A 24,157-nucleotide genomic window follows, 5' to 3' on the forward strand; every position below is an offset into this window, starting at 1 on the left:
TAACCCAAACGTTTCACCTTTTTAGCGATTTAAGCCAAACGTTTATAAACGTTACGAAACAAAACCAAACGTATTATACGTTATGAAACAAATCCAAACGTTTCACCTTTTTAGCGATTTAAACCAAATGTTTACGAAACTGTCATGACCCAAATTATTGAGCCGAGACTGGCGCTAGGGAATGGGAGTGGTAGCTCCGAAACCCGTAGCAAGCCTAAAACCACTAATAATTTTTCGCGGATAAAAATGTAATATCATACATAAAACGTTTTTAGAAAAACTCTTTTAGATAATGCATTTATAGACATTAAAATATCATATTAGAGTTTACAATATAAAATACTATTTAAAGTCAAAATGTCTATCTAATACTGACACCTACTGACTACTGCAGCTCTAGGAACTCATGCTTGTGAAAGTCCAATGACTTCTGGCACAATGAAGATGGTTTGTCTGATCCGACTCTGACTACCTGAAAAAGATCAGAGTGAGGGAGTCAGTATTTTGGGAAATACTAAGTGAGTTTACGTCTACAGATGGTATTATCATCAAAATCATGTAAGCATCTAACATACTTTTAAATACTCGAATAATCAATTCATAAATCGAACTTCAACAACACATAGTTATACGATCCGACTGAAACCCTAGTTCAAAGATTCTTAAAATACCAACTACAGAACTTAATGAGTTTAATTATTGCAGCATCTGGACCGGGAACAAAGCCACCGTCGCCACAGATCTGCGTTGGGTCTCTGGGCCGGGAACAATGCCACTGTCGCCATCTGATTTAATAGTTCATACGAAACTCTAGGACACAGGATTATCTAACCTCAGTACCGGTGATCACGCAGTCCTATTGACGCCCAATAGGTAGCACGTTTCTTCGGATCGTTAGAACAAAGTTCATCACAAATCAAATTAATAAACATATAACCATAAGGATAACGCGATAGGCAAAGCATATAATATAATAAAGATAAAGCAGATAGTTCAAATAAACAATACACAAAAGTAAACTGCAAACTCACAGTGACCGCTATCCAATCCAACATAAATAAGATAACGTCGATTCTCGTCAAGCTCCCTTGATTATCCAAGTTTGTATCTCGATATCCGTCGTATCTAACGTATAATTTTATCGTTAGAACATTTAATAAAAATTCATATTTTATAATTAATTACATTGATTAGAATTTAACGTTTGATATATAAACGTAACTTGTCGTTCTCGTATCGAATTATTTTTGATAAAAGCCGTAAAATGTCCTTCTTATTACTCTTAGTGTTAACCAAAATCGTATTTGATTAATCAATGCAATTTACTTTAAATAACTTAACTTTTTAAGTTAATTTAACTTATTCCAAATCACTTTACTAGCCCATTTCGGCTATCAAAAACGTTTATTTAAAACCGTTCATTTACCAAATAAATTTTGATATTTCTATAGTCCGCATTTCCACTTACAATTTTTATTTAGACCCAGACTTTATTCGACATCTCTAAGGTCTCCAAAATATTGTTCAAAGTTAGCTTCTTAAACCGTCCTATTTATTTTATGTTTTTCGACTAACTTTGAGCTATTAAAACTCTTAATTAGAGTCGTCCAAACTCTAAATAAAAATGACATTCCTAAAGTTTGGAATGTCACCTATAATATTCGTTTAGATCTTAGTTTGAAAATAGCGCTCGGAAGTGTCAGAAACTAGCTCGGAAGTTGGTACCGCGGACTGTTTTCTAAAACTGCTAAAAACAGCCCTATGGGCTGCTGTCTTTGCAGCAATTCTGCAGCTGCCCTGTCACTGTTTTGGCAGCAGCTATACCATACTTCCGTTCTCTATATAATAACGAACAAAACGACACCAAAACCGACTCATTCCGATATTCCGTTAGCTCACAATCTTATTTCAAAATTTGCCCCTTAAACACATTTTAAATTGTTTCTTTAACTTATGATTTCCCACTTAACTTCAAGCCTCATAATCCATCAATTTAATTTAACAACACCATTACCAAATTACTTATTTTCAATCTACGCAACATTGTTTATCTATACAAACTAACTCCGGTTTCAAATTGTCGCGTTTAACGCTCTATTTTCGGTCGCGAAGTGGCCTCCTTGGCCTCGGTTGGGGACTATTTCAAGACAATCCCTCTCACCTTATGGAGTCTACATTGCAGACTCCATTTCTGCTCTTTAAAGCATTCCATCATCTGCTCTTATGAGCAGATGATCATCTGCTCTATTGAGCAGATGATCATCTGCTCGAGCAGAAACAGTTTTCTGCTCATGTAGAGCAGCAAGAATTCTGCTCTTTGAGCAGAATTCGATGCTTCCTACTCTGCTCCAACATGCCTAATCCGTTATACAATCAATTTCAGCTATAAACCTCACCAAAAATCAATCAAAATCAATGTCCTAAAGTTGAAATTAAACATCAACCACAAAGCAGAATTTTTATCCAATTCAAACTTAGCAAATACCCTTAAAACCTCAATCGAAATCAGAATTGAAGAGGTTACCTTGTTCGTGTGTGAGTTAGCTCTCCAACCGAGCTTGAATCATTGAAATTGGTCGTCGGATTATGAACTTATGGACACGGCCGTGAAGGTCGCGCAAGGAAAAGATAGGAGGAAGAAAATGATCAACTGTTACTGTGAAATGATATTTGAAACCCTTAGAAATTGGTTTCATGCGGTGGGTTATTTATAGAATGGTTAAATTCCATTTTAGCTCAAGTAGCTAAATCATGTACTTTAACCGAATTTTTTTTAATTAACGTCCGAAACTAATTTTAAAATGATTTTGTAAATTTACGAAACTTTACCCAAGAGTCCTATAATTTATACAACAAATAAAAATATAATTTTTATTCGTTTGGGACTTATACTTAATTTTATATTAAATCTTTATCGATAATTGAGGTTTCGTTCACCCCCACTTGATAAAATAAACGTTGTCCAAAATTTCTCAAATTTTAACCATAGCTTAATAAAATGATTTTACGTATCTTGACGTAAAAATAATTAGCTCGAGACTCATAAATTATTTAATTTAAATTTATGGTATTTCCTTAGTCCCGTTTAAACTCACTTTAACAAATAATAATTTTCCATAATTATTATTATTTTGCGATTACTAAAATAAACCTCTTTGGTTTAGGTCCTTATTATTTTAACTTAATTTGGCTTCCTCAATTTAATTATCCAAATTAAGACACGTGGCACGGTACTTAGTACTTTTAAAAGTATGGGGTATTACAGAAACAAATGAAAGCGTTTCACCCTTATAGCAATTTAAGCCAAACATTTACAAACGTTACGAAACAAAACCAAACGTTTCACCCTTTAAGCGATTAAAGCCAAACGTTTACAAATATTACGAAACAGTTCCAAACGTTTACAAACGTTACAAAACAAATCCAAACGTTTACAAACGTTACGAAACAAATCCAAGCATTCCCCATTTTAGCGATTTAAGCCAAACATTTAAAACGTTACGAAACAAATCCAAACGTTTAACCTTCTTAGCGATTTAAGTCAAATGTTTACAAACGTTACGAAACAAAGGCAACGTTTACAAACGTTACGAAACAAATCCAAGCGTTTCACCTTTTTAGCAATTTAAGTAAAACGTTTACAAATATTACGAAACAAATCCAAGCATTTAACATTTTTGGCAATTTATGCCAAGCGTTTTCAAACGTTGCGAAAGAAATCCAAACGTTTCCCCTTTTAAGCAATTCAAGCCAAACGTTTATAAAGGTTATGAAACAAAACCAAATGTTTCCCCTTTTTAGCAATTTAAGCCAAACGTTTACAAACATTACAAAAAAAAAATCAAACGTTTAACCTTTTTAGCGATTTTAGCTAAATGTTTACAAACGTTACGTTTCACCTTTTTAGCGATTTAAGCCAAACATTTACAAATGTTACGAAACAAATCCAAACGTGCACAAACGTTACGAAATAAATCCAAACGTTTACAAACATTACGAAACAGTTCCAAACGTTTACAAACGTTACAAAACAAATCCAAACCTTTACAAATGTTACGAAACAAATCCAAGCATTCCCCATTTTAGCGATTTAAGCCAAACAAAAGGTTCAACCTCTCAGATCTCGGCAGTTTCTCTACCTGCCTTTGGTCGTCTATATTCCGTTGCCTCTGAAGATCTGTTTCCATATGTCTGGACCGTTGTCTCAGACTTCCAGACCGTCGTCCGGATTTCCACATACCATTTTTATACAAACACATTCTAAATGCAATACCGGTGATCACACAGCACTATCGCCGCCCAATAGTAAGCATGTTTCAATGAATCTAAATCGGTTTCAAAACTATGTATAATAGTTCATGCGATTTAAATTCAAAATAAAATATAGCATTTGCAAATCATGTAAAGCAGTTCGCAATATTTTTAATACTAATATTTAGCAGTATAAGTTGTAAACACACTCACAGTACTCGCTTATTCCAAATGTAAAAATATCACCCGTCGAAATATCAAAACCTTCGCTCGCAGGTTTCCGCGACAAAATTCGCTGGATCTAATTTAGAGATTAAACATTATTATAGTATTAACTCTAAATTCTAGGATAAACTTTAGACCGACTCAACCAAATAGACCACATAATCATATAACCAAATTTCATTCCGACTATCTCTTTCCGCGTCATCGTATTTCTATACGATACACTCTATCCATGATAGTTTATTTAATTCATTAAATAAACATAGAATTATAACTCCATATAATTCTAACACACATTCAATTCACATAATTTTCTAAAAGTACACTTTTAGAAAATCTCAACAAAATTCAAAAATATCCAAAAATATTTTCCCGTAAAATATTTTTGTACTCGGGGCTCGGCCCCCCCTTATTTTCTGCCAAAATCATTTCAGCACTAACTGCTGCCAACTGAGCCTAGGACTGAGCTACTATGCTCTATCCCCTCTGCTCATATTCCGGTCACCGTATTCCGGTGGTTTTGGCCGTAAAACTCAAAAACGCTAAAAACGCTTAAAAATCCATTTTAAGCCATTTTAACACCGAAATTCACCAAAATTTATTTTGAACAGATTTTTAATTTTCATCCTGTAAAAACAGCAGCCCATAATTTTAAAATAATATTTTCCATTATTTTAACAATTAAAACCGAAATAACTATTAATAATTAAACCGATTATTAATCCATCAAAACTCTTCAATTGAATCACTTTAATTCCACAAATGATCAACATATATATTTCATAAATTTTTCATGAATAATTTCTGCCCAGAAATTAAAAATTACATAAATACCGTTTTTAACAATTTTTACTGATTAAACACTTATCAAAAATTAAACCCAATTAACAAACCATTAATAATTTACCATTAAACATTTATTCACCATCATCCCAACATTTAGATCAATCATAAACAAACTCTTTTCCAAAAATTTAAAGTCAATTGATTTACCCTTTTTAAGCGATTTTTAACCTTTAAAAACATTAAAAATCGAAACTTCAACCATTAAATTAATACCCGAACTAATTAACATTTTTAATCCATGAATATGACACTTTAAAGCATATTTTAACCTCATCATCTAGATCAGCCCATAAAATTAAAATAATTAATTTAATTTTACATAAAAATTATTTTAAAACCGAAACCCACATAAACAACAATCAAAACTAGTTAATCAACCATCAAACACCATTTTTAAACCATCCTAAGCATGTTTCTAAAACTCAACTAACATCAGCAAATAAAAGTAAGGTTTTGAGCTTGAAATTATACCTCAAACGAACATGCAAATATACATTAACGATCTACACAATTTTCCCGTCAACTTTTTTTAAGAAAATTTTGAGAGAAAATAAAAGTGTAAGGTTTTGAGCTTGTTTGATGTTTCATTTATTTACAAGTTTGCCATAATGGCATTCTTATAAATAAATTGAACTCTAGGGGCAAAATAAATTCAACTTTCTCAAATACTCAAAAACATTAAAACATAACATATGGGCTGAATTAAAATATTTTTGGGCCTTTAACAATATTTAAAATAATTCTTTTGACGGTTTTTAGTGAAAAATCGAAAAATTCACTTTTAACACGTAAAATTGCCAAAATCAAACTTAAGGCAAAACACACTCCAATTCATATTTTCACCCTTATAAATTCATGAGATGAATTTATTCACTATTTTCGAGGTTCTAATCAATTAAAATTGGACACACGAGAAAATAAACACTAATAATTCTACGGGGTATTACATAAATTTTAAGTCGCTTTTAAATTTTCTCAAACAAAAAAAACAATTTGAAGAATCGTTCAATCGAAAAATTTATTATTTCTTTTGAATTAATTTTGACAAAATTTATTCCTTTCCTCAGAAGGATAAAATTTAACAACGCAGATCTCTTTATTTATGAAAATACTTTTATATCCATTTACCCAAAGTAATTGGAAAAACTCTAACTGAAAGATAACATCTTTTTTTTTAAAACGCAGTGTATAAACACACATGGAGCATAACCAACATCCTTATCCACAAATCGTAAGTTATCACGAAAGCTTTCTATTCTAAATTACTCCATACCGCACTTAGCAAAACTATTTCTCGAGCGCAACCTCAAAATCATTCTTACTCATAACCACAAGATTCTGATCCTACAGACCAATCGCTCACAATGTAATAGTCTAATAACCATCACCATCATCACAGAGTATTTGTCTAGCTACCTTTCGGTAAAAGTTTCAAAATCATTTGAAATCCAACAACTTTATATATATATTTATCACAATGTGACTCGCGAGCTCGTTTCAAAACATATTTCTCAAAACACTTAATCGAAAAATCCATTTCACATAATTGTGCGCCAGGGTGATGACATCTCTCATCCCCAAAGAGTTGCATCCAACCCTAATCATTACTATGCACGTGATGCATGTACTATTATGCATGTGTCAATTATTGATTTATCTTTTATTTAGTGGACATATTCAATGTTTAATGCAATCCTATTCGTGACATTTCAAATGCATGTTCATGATATGTCTGGGCACAATTACATTTTGAAAATATTTCATATATTTTATCAAATCAACCTTTGAAATTCATTCCACAATAAAACATTTGCTAGACGTTACACTCTATGAGATGTGCACTCGATAAACTTAACATATTACTCAAATTCCTTACTTGCAACCTAGCAACATTCGATGCTATAAAACAACTCAACCTAATAATTCTGTTACAACTCTTCCGCATAAATATTCAACTAACCTCAACTCTAATTGAAAATTTTACCCAACGAACATATCACATATATTCCTATGAAATTTACAGCCAGCTTCCGCATCGCATCATCATACTTGATGAGAACACCAGTGTTTAAATACACCGGCATATCTTCTCGATTCAAAATTTTCAATATCCTTTCAGGATAACAGAAACCATCAACCATTCCAGAGGAATACTCCACTCTTCTTCCTTAACATCGAAACCCAAAGGTTTCGATTCACGAAACAAGAGCAAAACCGAAAAATGCGAACATGGTCTAAATGAAGATCATACTCAAAGGTCAAACCATACATCTAGGTAAGTCAACCACGACCACGTGGTTAAATCCTCTCACGTGCTACACTGCACAAAGAGACAAAACAAAAACAATCAACTTAGTCCAATAGACAAGCGAGTTATACAACGCAAATTATTTCTAAGGGATACCATATTTGTAAATTATAAGTCATGCAAACATGCCATTCAGCAAAACAACTCAATCATTCTTAAAACAACTATTAAGACATGCTACAGCAAGCTTGAATCTTTGTATCGAAATCAACTTACAATAATATCATCCTTTAAGATTACGCTTCAAATTTTATTTTGAAATTTAAAAGTCAAATACGAAAATTTCCAAATTTTGTTGAGCCCCATGGTTAAAACAAAATAACTTTCTGTAAAAGTCTCTTCTTAGTAATCAATTGCTTTAAAGCGGATACCTAAGTATCTCAAATCATAAAATCATCGATCTAACCGAGTCATTACAACTACCAAGCTCAACTCCTAAATTTTGGTGACCCAAGTCGAACCCAATACAACTGTTTATAAAACGTAATCAAAACATTTGTAAATCCGAAAAAATATGTGAATGAAATTTCTATTCTTTCAAAATTGAGAGCTCAACTTAATCCAACCGCTAAAGGGCAAGTGAGAAATCCTTTATCTCAAACAACCATTTCCGTAGTCTAAAAAGATAAAACACAAGAACATTCTTTTTAGAAGCAGCTTAACCAAAAATTAAACTTTTAAAGAATTAAACTTAAACTTCTCTTTTGATTCTGTGTCAAAACACAAATTAAAACAAAACCACTGTTCTTAATGAAAACTCTTAATGCAACATGTGGTCAAACTATATATGACCACAAAACACGTTTTAAAGTTTAACCCAAAATCTCTTTAACAACAAAAAATACAAGGCTAACGTCCAACATACAATCACATTTAAAATCAACAATCGAGGCCAAAGTCAAGATGTACTTTATAAATAAGGCAAAAGCAATTCAACGCATCATGTAAAAATAGCTGTAACAATACCATATACTCAAAATTGTATCAGGCACAAACGCCAAGGTTTGTCAAACAACATCATACCCAAGTATGAGTTTTAAAAAAAAAATTACCAACCTAAGATTTCCCGAGAAATCGAAAGCAATAATAATCACCTAAGTGAGGTTACCTCAACATGATAAAACATAGCAAGTAACATCCAAGTGAAATTAATTATCAATCATAGCATCAATACTAAATAGAGACTGACAGACATCACCTATAGGATGTAGGCTGAAAGTTTGAAAATAAAAGATGACGTTTTAAAAGACAAGACACGAATCCTAATTCCGCAGTAGTTCCTAAGACACGACATCAACTTATCATGCCAAAACACATAACACATAACATGCATAAGGCCTTGGTTTGAAACCAAAGCTCTGATACCAAGTTTGTCACGACCCATTTCCATGAATCGCGACCGGCGCTAGGGTATGGGTATGGTTGTACCAAAACCCCTAGCTAGCCTTGCGGATAACCAACAAATACATAAACTTGCAAGAAAACCAATGTTCGGGGGCAACCGAGACTTCAGCCTAGTTCTAGCAGTTCATAATACAGAACATTTATTAATAAGTGCTCAGCCAACTTTGAGTCTTAAACATGGCAAAAGTACATATTAACCCAAGTCAATTAAAGAATACCAATACGGCAATAATCCATTAAATAAGTTTATAACAAGTATTAGACATATAAGACTTTTAATTACTACTGCGGTCTAAGAATAAAATCAGTTTTAAGAACTTTATTTAAACCTCTGAGGAAATAAAGAATCGGAGAGCGGCTGACTTGCTCAAATCATAACCCTGGAAAAATTGAGAAAACAACAGGGTCAGATATACTGAGATGAGTTCATACCACTATTTACATTTATCAAGTGGAAAACCTTTAAAACCGTTTAAAACATTTAATATGAACATTACGTATAATAGTTGGAACCCTAATCCACAATACTAAATATAACCATAATCTGATAGGCCTGGTCCCGAGAGCTAAGTTACACCGAGTTACCACCGACCATTCTTAATCCATAACCAGAGTCCCGAGAGCTGAGCTACACCGAGTTACTCTACGAGTCCCGAGAGCTATGCTCACACCGAGTTACCACCATATATCACATACCTTATCTAGATCAATATCGGTGCGCACGCAGTCCTAATGATGCCCATTAGGTAGCATGTTCCAACTAAGAGCCATAATGGAAAAACAGTTCGCAATTGTACGTATACAATATATATAGATATTAAAATAACAATTTACTTAATAAAGCGGTAAATAGTAAGTACAAACTCATTGCTTGCTAATCCACGTGATAACTCCTGGCAAGCAACCTAAACTCTGTTCGCCTCAAAAGCACGAACAGCTCGACGAGTCTAAACAAATATAAACCAATATTAAAAACAGACCCTAACTCTAGAGAGTACTAGACACCACATAGGACTAGCACAAATAACACGTCGGAATAAAACAATCTAGAACAACACAAAATTACCCAATAGGTCGAAACGCTCAATTAATACAAGTCTATTGAGTTCTCGCTTTAAAATCCATTTTATAAATATTATTTCATACTTTTAATAGTAGATAATTTCCAAATATGGGTTAGCCGAGTTATCAATAACTACCAAGCTAACCTCACTTGTCGGATGACCCAAGTCTAATCTGACTCAAACGTTATCAAATATAAACCTGAGTTTATATTTATAAAATAATTCGATAAAATAATAATCCATTTTAAAAGCATAACTCATTAATCTCAATTTGAAGTAACCCAAGTTACAACTAAATTTAACCATTTTAAGTTTATAAAAGTTTAGGGATTAAACTGTACCTTAGCCAATTTAGGGACTAAACTGTACTTTAACCAATTTGATATTCGAAATCAAATTAATTACTTTTGTTTATAATTAAAACAAAATATAAAGTTACTAACCAAAAACTTACTTAAAAAGTTTTGTAAATTGTAATTTAGCCAATTCACGCCATTTTAGATATTTGAAATTAAATATAATTACCCGAGTAATTATAACTTAAGTTGTAAAATATTTATCGTTCATAATTCACGTACTTATAAATCAAAGCGATATTCAAAAGTTAATTAAAACAAATCAATTGCTAAACAACAAAAGGAATTCATTTGATTTAGCCAAAATAACTTGATGATTAAAACACACAATAGACCATCTTCTCCAATTTGAAAAACAACACCACCCGCCATGTTGCAATTTCATGATACTGAATCAAGAATTCATTCAAATACAAATAGGAATCAACACTAAACCAAAAGCATGAAACTAATTCTCATCATAACCTAAACTTAATCAACATACAAACAAATGTACAGAGGAAAACCCGAAAACCTCAACTTCATGCTTTAACTATTCAATATCAAATATGAAACCAATTACCCAAGTAATTAGAAAAAGGTCCTTGCCGTCAATGATCAAGCCAAAAGAGCCATATGAATCATGTCAGTAAGGAACACTAATCCATCGACAGAACCATGACATTGCAGCCAATTATTAAAACGAAGGACGAAATCGAAACGAAACAAAAAGATCGAATCAAGGCAACAATTAAACTGATAAAGACAGTCTTACATCAAACCCAATCCTTGAAAGTCCATAAAGATCAAAAGCAATGAAGCAAAAGATTGGCAGTGACATGCTAGGCAAGAAACAGAATGTACAAACTCAAAGCGGTAAACCGTACGGCGATTGAAACGAGGTCGATCGCGTACCGTTTTGCGAAATCAAGGTGGGGAATCGTAGAGACGTGAGTCTAGAGTCTTTGAGATCAAACGGAAACAATTTCGGTCTAACAACAAACAAGAACAAATCAGATTACGGAGATGCCGTTTATAGATAAAACTGAATTCAAAAGAATAACAAAACTTACCGGATTCGAAATCAAGTGAAATGTATGTATGTTGTAATATTTTTGAGTTCTTTTGATTGAAATAGTCGGCTAGGGTTTTAGTAGAAGTGAAAATAAGAGTTTGGTCGAGTTATGGGGTCTATTTATAGCCCAATACACAAAATTACAGGTGAGGCGCGACGGGAGGCGCGATGCGAGGCGCGTTCGTCCCATCGCGCCTTCACTAGGCGCACAAAAAAGGTATGGGGTGCGTTGCGAGGTGCGATGGCTCATCTCGCCCTCGAACACGCCTCAATTTTTGGTCCAATGGTCAACTTTGTCTTGGGCACAACATATCCAAAAAGGAGCCCGATCCAACGGTTAAATTAGGAGATATGCATGTTTTCTCAAAACTTGTCAGATTCAGAAGGTACACGAATACATCATCGATTATAAACCGAATACAAATCAAATCGCCATCGAAAACTCACACGACATATGCGACACATACAAGATACAACTCAAACCCCAAACAAAGTGTCACACTTGTTAAGTCCACCATTAATAATCCAAAACTAAGTCGGAAACACGACGAAACCATGACGGAAAAACACGGGATATTACATTCTCCCCAACTTATATAAAATTCGACCTCAAATTTAAAATAACACAACCCGCGTAATAACATATCATAAAACTATATGCTGTCCGAACGAAAATGCACATAGCCAACGTAAAACACATAAAAAGATACCCAAGGTAATCAATGACATCAATAATAACAATTCTGCATAACGAACTCTGCCTCTCAAGAACATTCCTCAACCAAGTAACCAACCTAAAGCGTAATCATTGGAATTCCGTTCTTAACGACCTAAGAACTTGTGTAAGCAAAAACTCAAAAGGTTGCTCCTCGAACAATAAATCAATACCACCACTTTAATAAACAGAACAATCTTAATGCTCACAAAAACATCATACTAACTTCCACTTAACGTAAAACGATATTGCCATTTCTAGGTAAAATCAAACGAAGGGAACAAACTCTCCAACATAAAACTCAACTCAAATACTCAGGATAACCAAAAACGAACCTCGAATCTCTTTCAATGATAACTCCAATCAAAATTTCCACTCAGAGAAGGTCAACACAAGACGAAACACGCCGGAAACATATGGGGTATTATATTTGACATTTTTAGTGATTTATGCCACACGTTTACAAACATTACGAAACAAATCCAAACATTTCGCTTTTTTAGCAATTTAAGCAAAACGTTTACAAACGTTACGAAACAAATCCAAATGTTTCACCTTTTTGGCGATTTAAGCCAAACATTTCCAACATTACGAAACAAAGCTAAATGATTAAAACGATACGAAACAAATCCAAACGTTTCACATTTTTAGCTATTTAAGCCAAACCTTTACAAACATTACGAAACAAAACCAAGCAATTCACCTTTTTAGTAATTTAAACCAAACGTTTACAAACATTACAAAACAAATCCAAGAGTTTCACCTTTTTAGTTATTCAAGCCAAACGTTTACAAACGTTCCGAAAGAAATATAACCGTTTCACATATTTCGGAATTTAAACCAAATGCTTACAAACATTACAAAACAAATCCAAGCGTTTCACCCTTTTAGCAATTTAAGCCAAATGTTTACAAATGTTAAGAAACAAATCCAAACGCTTCACCTTTTTAGCGATTTAAGCCGAACGGATACAAACGTTCCAAAACAAATCCAAGCGTTTCACATTTTTAGTTATTTAAGCCAAACGTTTACAAACGTTCCGAAACAAATTTAAGCATTTCACATTTTTAGGAATTTAAGCGAAATGCTTACAAACATTACAAAACAAATCCAAGCGTTTCACCCTTTTAGCAATTTAAGCGAAATATTTACAAACGTTACGAAACAAATCCAAACGTTTCACCTTTTTAGCGATTTAAGCTAAACGTTTACAAACGTTACAAAACAAATCCAAACGTTTCACCTTTTTTATCGATTTAAGCCAAACGTTTACAAACGTTACGAAACAAATCCAAACATTTCACCTTTTTAGCGATTTAGGCCAAATGTTTACAAACATTACGAAAAAAATCCAAACGTTTCGCTTTATTAGCAATTTAAGCAAAACATTTACAAACGATACGAAAAAAATCCAAACGTTTCACCTTTTTAGCGATTTAAGCCAAACGTTTCCAACATTACGAAACAAAGCTAAACGTTTAATACGATACGAAAAAAATCCAAACGTTTCACATTGTTAGCGATTTAAGCCAAACCATTACAAACGTTACGAAACAAAACCAAGCATTTCACCTTTATAGCAATTTAAGCCAAACGTTCTGAAACAAATCCAAACGTTTAACCTTTTTAGCGATATAAACCAAACACTTACAAACGTTATGAAACAAATCCAAACCTTCCATCCTTTTAGCGATTTAAGCCAAACATTTATAAAGATTATGAAACAATTCCAAACGTTTCACCTTTTTAGAAATTTACGCCAAACGTTTACAAACGTTACGAGACAAATCCAATCGTTTCACTTTTTTAGCGATTTAAGCCAAACGTTTACAAATGTTACGAAACAAATCCAATCGTTTCACCTTTTTAGCAATTTAAGCCAAACCTTCACAATTGTTACGAAACAAATCCAAGCGTTTCCCCTTATTAGCAATTTAAGCCAAACGTTTACAAATGTTACGAAACAAATCCAAGCGTTTCACCTTTTTAGCAATTTACGCCAAACGTTACGAAACAAATCCAAAAGTTTCACCTTCTTAGCCATTTAAACCAAACGTTTACAAACGTTACGAAATAAATCCAAACGCTTCACCTTATTAGCAATTTAAGCCAAACATTTAGAAATGTTATGAAACTAATCCACATGTTTCGCCTTTTTAGCAATTTAAGCCAAACGTTTACAAACGTATGGAAACAAATCCAAGCGTTTCACCTTTTTAGCAAATTAAGCCAAACGTTTGCAAATGTTACGAAACAACACCAATCGTTTCACCTTTTTAGCAATTTAAATCAAACGTTTACAAACGTTACGAAACAAATCTAAACATTTCACATTTTTAGCGATTTAAGCCAAACGTTTACAAACGTTACGAAACAAATCCAAACGTTTCACCTTTTTAGCGATTTAAGCCAAACGTTTACAAATGATACAAAACAAATCCAAACGTTGAACCTTTTTAATGATTTCAACCAAACATTTACAAACGTTACGAAACAAATTCAAACGTTTCACCTTTTTAGCGATTTAAGCCAAACGTTTACAAACGTTACAAAAGAAATCCAAACATTTCGCCTTTTTAGCAATTCAAGCCAAACGTTTACAAACGTTACAAAACAAATCCAAACGTTTCGCCTTTTTAGCGATTTAAGCCAAACGTTTACAAATGTTACAAAACAAAACCAAACGTTTAAAACGTTATGAAACAAATCCAAACGTTTCACATTTTTAGCGATTTAAGCCAAACCTTTACAAATGTTACAAAACAAAATCAAACGTTTCACCTTTTTAGCAAATTAAGCCAAACATTTACAAACGTTACGAAACAAATTCAAGCGTTTCACCTTTTTAGCAATTTAAGCCAAACATTTACAAACGTTTTGAAACAAATCCAAACGTTTTACCTTTTGAGTACTTTAAGCCAAACGTTTACAAATGTTATGAAACAGATCCATATGTTTCACCTTTCTAGTTAGTTAAGCCAAACGTTTACAACCGGTACGAAATAAATCCAAACGTTTAACCTTTTTAGCGATTTAAGTCGAACGTTTAAAACGTTACGAAACAAAACCAAACATTTCTCCTTTTTAGCAATTTAAGCCAAACGTTTACGAACGTTACGAAACAAATCCAAATGTTCCCCATTTTAGCGATTTAAGTCAAACGTTTAAAACTTTATGAAACAAATCAAAGGTGATTTTCGCGTTGAAGATTTGGAGGCATTATTTGTACGGCGCCACATGCGAGATCTTTACAGATCATAAAAGTTTGAAATACATTTTCGATCAACGAGAACTAAATCTCAGACAGAGGAGATGGATGGAGTTATTGAAAGACTATGACTGCACGATTCAATACCATCCAAGCAAAGCCAACGTGGTGGCAGATGCGTTAAGTAGGAAATCAGCAGGAAGTCTCACGCATATTACAACGTCATGGAGGAGACCATTAATTAACGAGATTCACACGATGTTTAGCCAAGGAGTGGAGTTTGAGATTTCATCACTCGGAAACCTAATAGCTCAGCTAACGATACGATCAACGTTGATAGATCAAATCAAAGAATTGCAAGCATACGACCCTCAATTGAAGCATTTAATTGAGGAAGTACAACAAGGAAAGAGTCAAGATTTCAGTATGGTTAACGAAATACTGAAATATGGCAATCGAATGTGCGTTCCAGACGTGGAAGACTTGAAACAGAAGATCATGGAAGAGACCCATGGGACGATTTATAGTGTTCATCCTGGTTCTACAAAGATGTACCATGACATTAGGATAACATATTGGTGGAGTGGAATGAAGAAAGACATCGCGGAATTCGTGGCAAAATGCCTGACTTGTCAGCAAGTCAAATTGGAGCATCAGCGGCCTTATGGATTTCTGTAACCGTTACCCATTCTGGAGTGGAAATGGGAGCAAATCACGATGGATTTCATAGTCGGACTACCCAAGACTCATAAAGATTTTGACTCCATTTGGGTAATCGTAAATCGCTTGACGAAGTCAGCGCACTTCATACCGATCAAGACGACGTATTTTGCAGCTAAGTTAGCTCAAGAGTACATCGACAAGCTCGTGAGCCTACACGGAGTTCCCGTGTCAATTGTCTCAGATAAAGGTTCTGTGTTTACCTCTCATTTCTGGAAAAGTCTACAAGACGCGTTGGGAACGCCATTAAACTTCAGCACTGCTTTTCATCCTCAGACGAACGGCCAGTCTGAACGGACGATTCAAACGTTAGAAGACATGCTTCGACTATGCGTGCTAGACTTCGGAGGTAGTTGGGATACGTACCTACCGTTAGTTGAATTCGCCTATAACAACAATTATCATTCGAGCATTGAGAAGGCTCCATACGAAGCGTTATATGGGCGTAAATGTCGATCCCCTGTCTGTTGGGATGAAATCGGTGAACAAAAGTTAACTGGAACAGAAATCATTCAGATTACGTCAGAGAAAGTACCGTTGATAAAACAACGTCTGAATACTGCTTCCAGTCGACAAAAGAGCTATGCAGACCCCAAGAGAAAATACATCGAATTTCAGATCGGAGATTAGGTGTTTCTCAAAGTATCACCGATGAAAGGAGTTATTCGTTTCGGAAAGAAAGGCAAATTGGGTCCGAGATATGTCGGACCATACCAAAGCATAGAACGTATAGGATCAATTGCCTATAAGCTAGACTTGCCACCAGAAATGTCGCAAGTTCATCATGTCTTTCATATTTTCATGCTTCGGAAATATGTACCAGACCCTTCTCGAATAATTCAAACACAAATAGTGGACGTAAGCGAAGAATTAACTTACGAAGAACGGCCCGTGCAGATTGTCAACACGCAAATACGACAATTGCGAACAAAGAGAATTCCGATCGTGAAAGTTCTATGGAGGAGTCAGTAAATAGAAGAATGCACGTGGGAGACAGAAGAGGATATGAGGCAGAAGTATCCTTATCTATTTACTCAAGGTACGTGGCAAAAGTTTTAAATTCGAGGACGAATTTATTTTAAGGGAGGGGGGGTGAATGTAATACCCCAAAATATTTTAAGTTAATTAAGTCGTGCCACGTGTCAAAATTTCCGATAAATTGAATTAAGAAGAATTTAATTTAATTATATCAGGAATTTGAAATAAACTTATTGAGTCAATTAGCGGGAAATTAAGGATATAACTTCGACAATTAATATAAAATAAATTACAAATCCCGTAATGATAATTATTTCGCCAAAGTCCGCGAAATAATATATAGTATTAGTGGTAAAAGTATCGAGTCAATCGGAGACCGTTTAAAATTTGGACGCGATAGGTTTTGGATTAAATTGAAACTTTTGAAAAATTTCAAGGACTAAAGTGCAAATTAACCAGAGTATATAAGAAATCTTCAGATGAAGGAATTGCCAGAACCTTCATCAGCTTCTTTTCATTTCTCTCGCTTGTTTCGTTACGGTTCGTCGCTCGATTTTTGTTTCTCATCTGTTTCCGACGTTCTATAGCTCGAAACGATCATATTTCAGTGGCAAATCACGGTAAGCTTGATGTTTTATCGTTTAGAAGGATATATTTTGAGTTACATCGATTCAAATTTTTAGGCCACGAAACGATTTTATCGTTTTATCTATTATTGGATTGAATTTGAATATTTGAAGTTACAATTAGCGTTTTGGACACGTTTACAGGGTTTTGACGCATTGGAGGACGTCGGAATCGATCCCCGGGTTTAGCCCGTGGCTGTCCGTCGCACAGCCTAGACCGTGCGAACGCACAGTCACACTGTGGCTGTGCGTCGCACAGCCTAGACCGTGCAAACGCACAGTCTAGACTGTGCGCATGCACAGTCACACTGTGCGGACGCACAGTCCCCTGTGCCATCGCACAGGTAGACGCGCGTACGCACAGTGTTTTTGCCGATTGATCCGTTTTGAGGAAAATTTGTCGTATGCGCATATTGAGATTTGAAGTTGATTAGTATAGGATTATTTATCGATTAGTTTGAGACGTTAACCTAACGAGGTTAAACAAAAAATCGATCTAGAGATGATATTTGATTCGTATACGAGTTAGATACCGTTTATCGGAATATACACGTGAGAAGCGCGACGGTTAATGAAAGTATAACGTATCGTGTCTCGAGTCTGGAGTCAATCTTATAATAGGACTCTGATACAAGTCAAATGTTTTAAAATTTGTTTTAGATCCGGCGAGACAAGAAGCAGTTGGACCAGGAGTTCGGGAAGCTTGACGTTTCTAAGCTCCGACGTATTTTTGGATAAGCGTTTTCAGTGAGTTTATACAAGTTTACTTTCAAAGTATTTACTCAAGCAATTATTTTATATTACTTTATGTTTGATTTGCATGTTTACAGTGTGAAATTTCTATATGAATTGCACATACGCTTGATTTGAAACCAGTATTGATCCGATGGAACGTGCTACCTATTGAGCGGCAATAGGACTGTGTGATCACCAGTTTGATTTAATATAGCTGTGAGATTTATCATGAGTGTGAATTTCGAAGTTGGATATACGAATGTGATACGAGAGTGAACTCGGTTACAGTGTAACCTGAGCCCCGTATCTAGTGGGTTAGACCCACCATTGGAATTAAGAGATTTGTTGCGACTAACGTGGTAGAGTGTGAATACTCCCGGGTCGGACTATTGGATAAGTTTTCCTCTGAGTACATACATTTAGCATGTTCGAGGATTAGTGTTTCAATCGGATCTTGTACTTGGCTGCATATGATTGATTACTGTTTTATGTTTCATTGAATACTTATTAGTAAACATATGAACTCCCTCAGTATATTCCCATATATTGATCCCTCGCAGATTTCCTTTCAGGTGAAAGACGCTTTTGAAGCAACGAACTTATATTCTTGATCCGGAAGTCTGTATTTATTAGAGTATGTAAAGAAACAAAACTTTACTCCTAGAGCTGTAGTAGATTGGTGTTTGTAAGTCAGCTTGTAATATGTAGTTTTCTATAAATATAACTTTAATGTTTTAAAGTATATATGTTTTACGCTTGCTGCGTTTTGATGTTTGAAATTGCCAGAGGATATGTATGCCTGGCATGTGTTTTTAGTATGACACGTGTTTACGTTTGTCATGCATGACGTATATGTTTTTGCGAAAAATTATATTACGTTTTAAGGCTTGCTACGGGTTTCGGAGCGAACACTCCCATTCCCTAGCGCCGGTCTCGGCCCTGAGATTGGGTCGTGACATCTGCCTACACCAATAGGATTGCGCCGAGTCAGTCATATTATGTTGATTTGATGCTTATACTTGTTAATGTTATTTCACTTGGGTGAACATGTAATGTTGCTAATTTCTCGGGAAATCTTATTTGTTACATGCTTTGTTTCGTACTTGGGTATGAAATTTATGTGTTATTTAAATTGTTCTTATTCAATCCTTAGGATATGAACAACGTTGTTCGTACTCGTGCTCGTGCTGCGGCAGAGCAAGACGTTGAGGCTGATGATGCGATTTCCATGGAAGTCGATCAGAATGTACCACCAGTTCAGGCTAATGCTGGACGTGGTAGAGGTAGAGGAGCTGGTACTGGTAGAGGTAGAGGACGTGATGCAGCAGGCGTTCAGGCACCAAGAGTGCAGCAGGTACCGGATGTGCAGCAGGCACCGAAAATGCAAGTGTTCGACTTCACTACTTTCTTAGCTGGGATTGTCAAGATGCAGAACAATCAGGTTCTTTTGCAGAATTAGTGTACGGTACTGGGTCAGTTAGCGCAGCAATAGAAACCTCAGGCTGGTGCTGTAGCTGGTATTGGTGGACTTGCTCGTGTCGACCATGTTCCGACAGACAGAGAGGTGGTGATGAGCTACATGAAGTTGACTCCGACTTCATTTGATGGCAGTGGAGATGCTCTTGACTTTTTGGAGGAGTTTGAGTACAAGAATTAGAGGATTCAGGCTACTGATCGTCAATCAGTGATGTTTGTGGAGATGTCACTGAAGGATCCAACTAAGGACTGGTTTCGCGATGCTATCAGACCAGAGATGGCTACGATAACTTGGGCTGAGTTTGTGGTCAAGTTCAGAGACTTTTATCTACCCTTCTCTCTTACTGAGAGCTTAAGAGAGAAGCTGTTACATTTGACTAAGGGGGATAGATCAGTGACAGTTTATACTGCTGCGTTTGTTCGTTCAGGTAATTTCGCTACAGATCTACAGGGTGAGCAAGGGCGGTTGAATGACCGGTATGTTAGAGGCTTAGTCTCGGACTTTTTCTCTTTGCTGATAGGGACAGACAAGGAGGTCTCTCGAGTATTGGATAGTGCTCGTCGGCTGGAGAGCTCATTGATTCAGTTTGGGACGATTTCTGATCCCTTCCAGGCAAAGAAGGGAAAGAGTGATCTTCTTAGTGGGGGGCAATAGGCCCCACCGCAGCATGGTAGTGTAAACTATTACATCGGTTCTTCTCAGGCTAATAAGGGGAGTCGCCGTACGCACAGCCAAGGGGAGGCATAGTGCTAGGAGTGCTCCGTACAGTTCTAGCAGCAATGGAAGTAACCGTGGTTCAGGACGCGGGTACAGTGAAGGATCTAACGTTCCATTCTGCCAGAATTGCAGTCGTAGGCATTTTGGTCAGTGCCAGTTAGCTCTAGGAGGCTGTTTTACTTGTGGCCATCCTGGTCATTTCTCCAGGGAGTGCCCGGCATCTGGGAAGCAGATGTCTAACGCTAGTGAAGCGCAGTCGTCTTACCAGCAACAGAGACATGCGTTTACTCCGTCTGTAGGGTATTCTCAGCCAGCAACATCTTTTGGTAGCCAGCGGGGCCGTGGTTCTGGTGGCAGAGGTTTTGGTGGCCGTGGTAATGGTGGCAGAGGTTCCAACAGTTATGGTACTGGGCAGAGTTCGCAACAGCAGCCGCAGGGTTAGGCCAGAGTGTTCGCACTTACTCCTCAGGATGCGCGTGCATCAAATGCCGTGGTGGAAGGTACTATTCTGATTTCTTTTACTGATGCTTTGGTATTATTTGATGCGGGTGCAACCCATTTGTTTGTGTCTACTTGCTTTGCTGATATGTTGGGTATTGTACCGTCTTCATTGAGTGAACCTCTAGCTGTGTCTACACCTATGTCTGAAGGTGTAGTGGTGGATGTCGTTTATCCTTCTTGTCCTGTTGTTATGCATGGTAGAGAGTTAGGTGCTGATTTTATTTTGCTTGACGTGCTTTCTTTTGGCGTGATTTTGGGGATGGATTGGCTGTCGCGCCATTATGCTTCTATTGACTGTCGAGGGAAGTCAAGTGAGTTTAGGATTCCAGGTGATCTACCTTTTTCCTTTCAGGGAGAAAAGGCGGAGACACCTAAGAATCTGATTTCCGCCATCAAGGCGAAACGGATGTTAGGCAAGGGTTTCCAGGGTTTTCTTGCTGTGGTTCGAGATGTGGAAACGGAAGTTAGTGATATGCATAGTGTACCGATTGTGAGTGAGTTCACAGATGTGCTTTCAGAGGAATTGTCTGGATTACCACCTGATCGTGATATTGGCTTAAATCGCTAAAAAGAGGAAACATTTGGATTTATTTCATAACGTTTGTAAACGTTTGGCTGAAATTGCTAAATAGGTGAAACGCTTTGATTTGTTTCATAACGTTTGTAAACGTTTGGCTTAAATTAATATAAAGGTAAAACGCTTGAATTTTTTTCGTAACGTCTGTAAACGTTTGGCTTAAATTGCTAAAAAGGTGAAACGCTTGGATTTGTTTCGTAACGTTTGTAAACGTTTGGCTTAAATTGCTAAAAAGGTGAAACATTATAATACCCCAAATATTTAAATACATTATTATATCGTGCCACGTGTAGGAATTTTCGATAAAAGTGGATTTAATATAATGGTGTAGGAAATTTGGAATAATTTCCATTAAACAAAATTCTTGGTATTAAGAGATAATTGAGAGAAATTAATATAAAATAAAATATAAATCACGAGTTGATAACTATTTCGCCTAAGTCCGCGAGATATTTTGTAGTATCTATGGTATAATTTTCGAGTCGATTGGAGACCTTTCAAAATTTGGACGCAGATGCGTTTTGGACTAAATTGCAACTTTTGTAAAGTTGCAAGGATCAAAGTGTAAATTATCCGATTAAGCCTCGAGAATAGCAATTAGAAGATTATTGATGGAAAATAATAGTATTGGGCTAGTATTATTTATTTGGATATAAATAATACGTATGTAATCTAGTTAAAGCGGATAATTAACAATTTGGTTAAAATATAAATAAATGAGGGATCAAGAGGGTCAATTAGCCTTCATATATATATATATATAGGAAATATATGAATCATGATTCAAGAATAAGAAAGAAGCATCCAGAGAAAGAAAACGAAGAAGATGGCGATCGACTTCGGTTCGACGCGGTTTCACCGTTTCTCGTCCAAAACGCGTGTTCTTTATATCGATTTGCTCGGAATTCAATTCTATTTCATCCTATGTCTTATGACCAAGGTACGAGTTTGATTTTTATATTGAAAATTTGAGGTTAAGGGCTGTTTTAAAGTTATGTTTATAACGTTCGAATCGAAGTATCGAAACCTAGCCGTTTCTAGCGTTTTTGAGGTGATTTTTGATAGAGTATGAGTTAAAATGAATTGGGCACATGTCGGAATGAGTTAGAGGTGTGTTTTGATGTCAGAATAGGTCTCCGACCTGCTGAAATCGCGCCCAGCGAAGAGGGCGCGACATGTTGAGCTTCAGCACGTTGTGCAGGCCAAAAATGGCTTGTGCACGACGTGCAGCCCTTGTGCACGACGTGCAGCGCTTGTGCACGACGTACCCCCTTGATTTTTAGGGGGAACGACGTGCATAGAGGGGGGCATGACGTGCCCCTCCCAAAACAGCTTGGGCAAGACGTGTCAAGCCCGGCAAGACGTGCCCTGCCCCAACGGCGACTTCTGGGAGTTCCGGTGAATGAAAAATGGTTCCCGTGAGCCTGAAATGAATATGATACGTTGATGGAACGTATTTGAATTCAATAAAAAGGTATGGATGTGGTCATGAGTGTCCGGATAAGTAAACAGCAAAGTAATCAGGCTAACGTTTTAGCGATTGAATAAAGTAGTCACGTTTTGAAGTTAAGTGAAAAAGTAAGAAGTCAATCGAAAAAAAACTTGGGATTTTGTTTAGTCCTTAATCTAAGATTGACATTTATGAATTAAAAATACTTGTAATTTGAATAGGTGATCGAAGAATCGATAAGCTAACAGACCGATGAGCTGGAATAACTACGAGATCGAAGGACGCATGGAACCTGCGTGATTGAATAACGATATTGCATTTTTGGATAGCAGTTTCTGTGAGTTTGCAGTTTACTTTTGTATATTGTTTATATGAGTTGAATGCTTTATTGATGTTGCATTATATGCTTTGCCTATTTCGTTATCTTTCACGTTGTATGTTTTACAATGTGATTCGTAATGCTTTCATGTGATGAATATGTTCTAACGATCCGAGGAAACGTGCTACCTATTGGGCGTCAATAGGACTGTGTGATCACCAGTACTGAGGTTAGATAATCATGTGTCCTAGAGTTTCGTATGAACTATTAAATCAGATGGCGATAGTGGCTTAGTTCCCGGCAAAAACTTAAAGGGAAGTTGTGGCGACGGTGGCATTGTTCCTGGCCTAGAGATCCAACGCAGATCTGTGGCGACGGTGGCTTTGTTCCATGTCCAAATGCTGCTACAATTAAATTCATTAGATTCCGTAGTTGGTTTCTTAGGGATCTTTGGATTAGGGTTTCAGTCGCATAGTATATTTGTGTGTTGTTTGATATTAGATCTATAAATTGATTATTCGAGTATTTAAAAGTATGTTAAATGTTTGCATGATTTTGATGATAATACCATTTGTAAACGTAAACTCATTCGGTATTTCCCAAAATACTGACCCCCTCACTCTTAT

The 24,157-nt window shown here is 35.8% G+C and overlaps 1 long non-coding RNA gene across 1 annotated transcript; it reads right to left on the reverse strand.

Moving 5' to 3' along the window:
- Positions 1-277: 277 nt before the first annotated feature.
- LOC130015329 (uncharacterized) lies at positions 278-2,660 on the reverse strand. Its single transcript, XR_008790401.1, has 3 exons — positions 2,525-2,660; positions 1,032-1,125; positions 278-472 (listed from the first exon to the last, which is right to left on the reverse strand). It is a non-coding gene; the product is annotated as an uncharacterized LOC130015329 (long non-coding RNA).
- Positions 2,661-24,157: the final 21,497 nt, after the last annotated feature.

This window comes from Mercurialis annua, linkage group LG3 (genome assembly GCF_937616625.2).
Source record: "Mercurialis annua linkage group LG3, ddMerAnnu1.2, whole genome shotgun sequence".
NCBI lineage: Eukaryota > Viridiplantae > Streptophyta > Magnoliopsida > Malpighiales > Euphorbiaceae > Mercurialis > Mercurialis annua.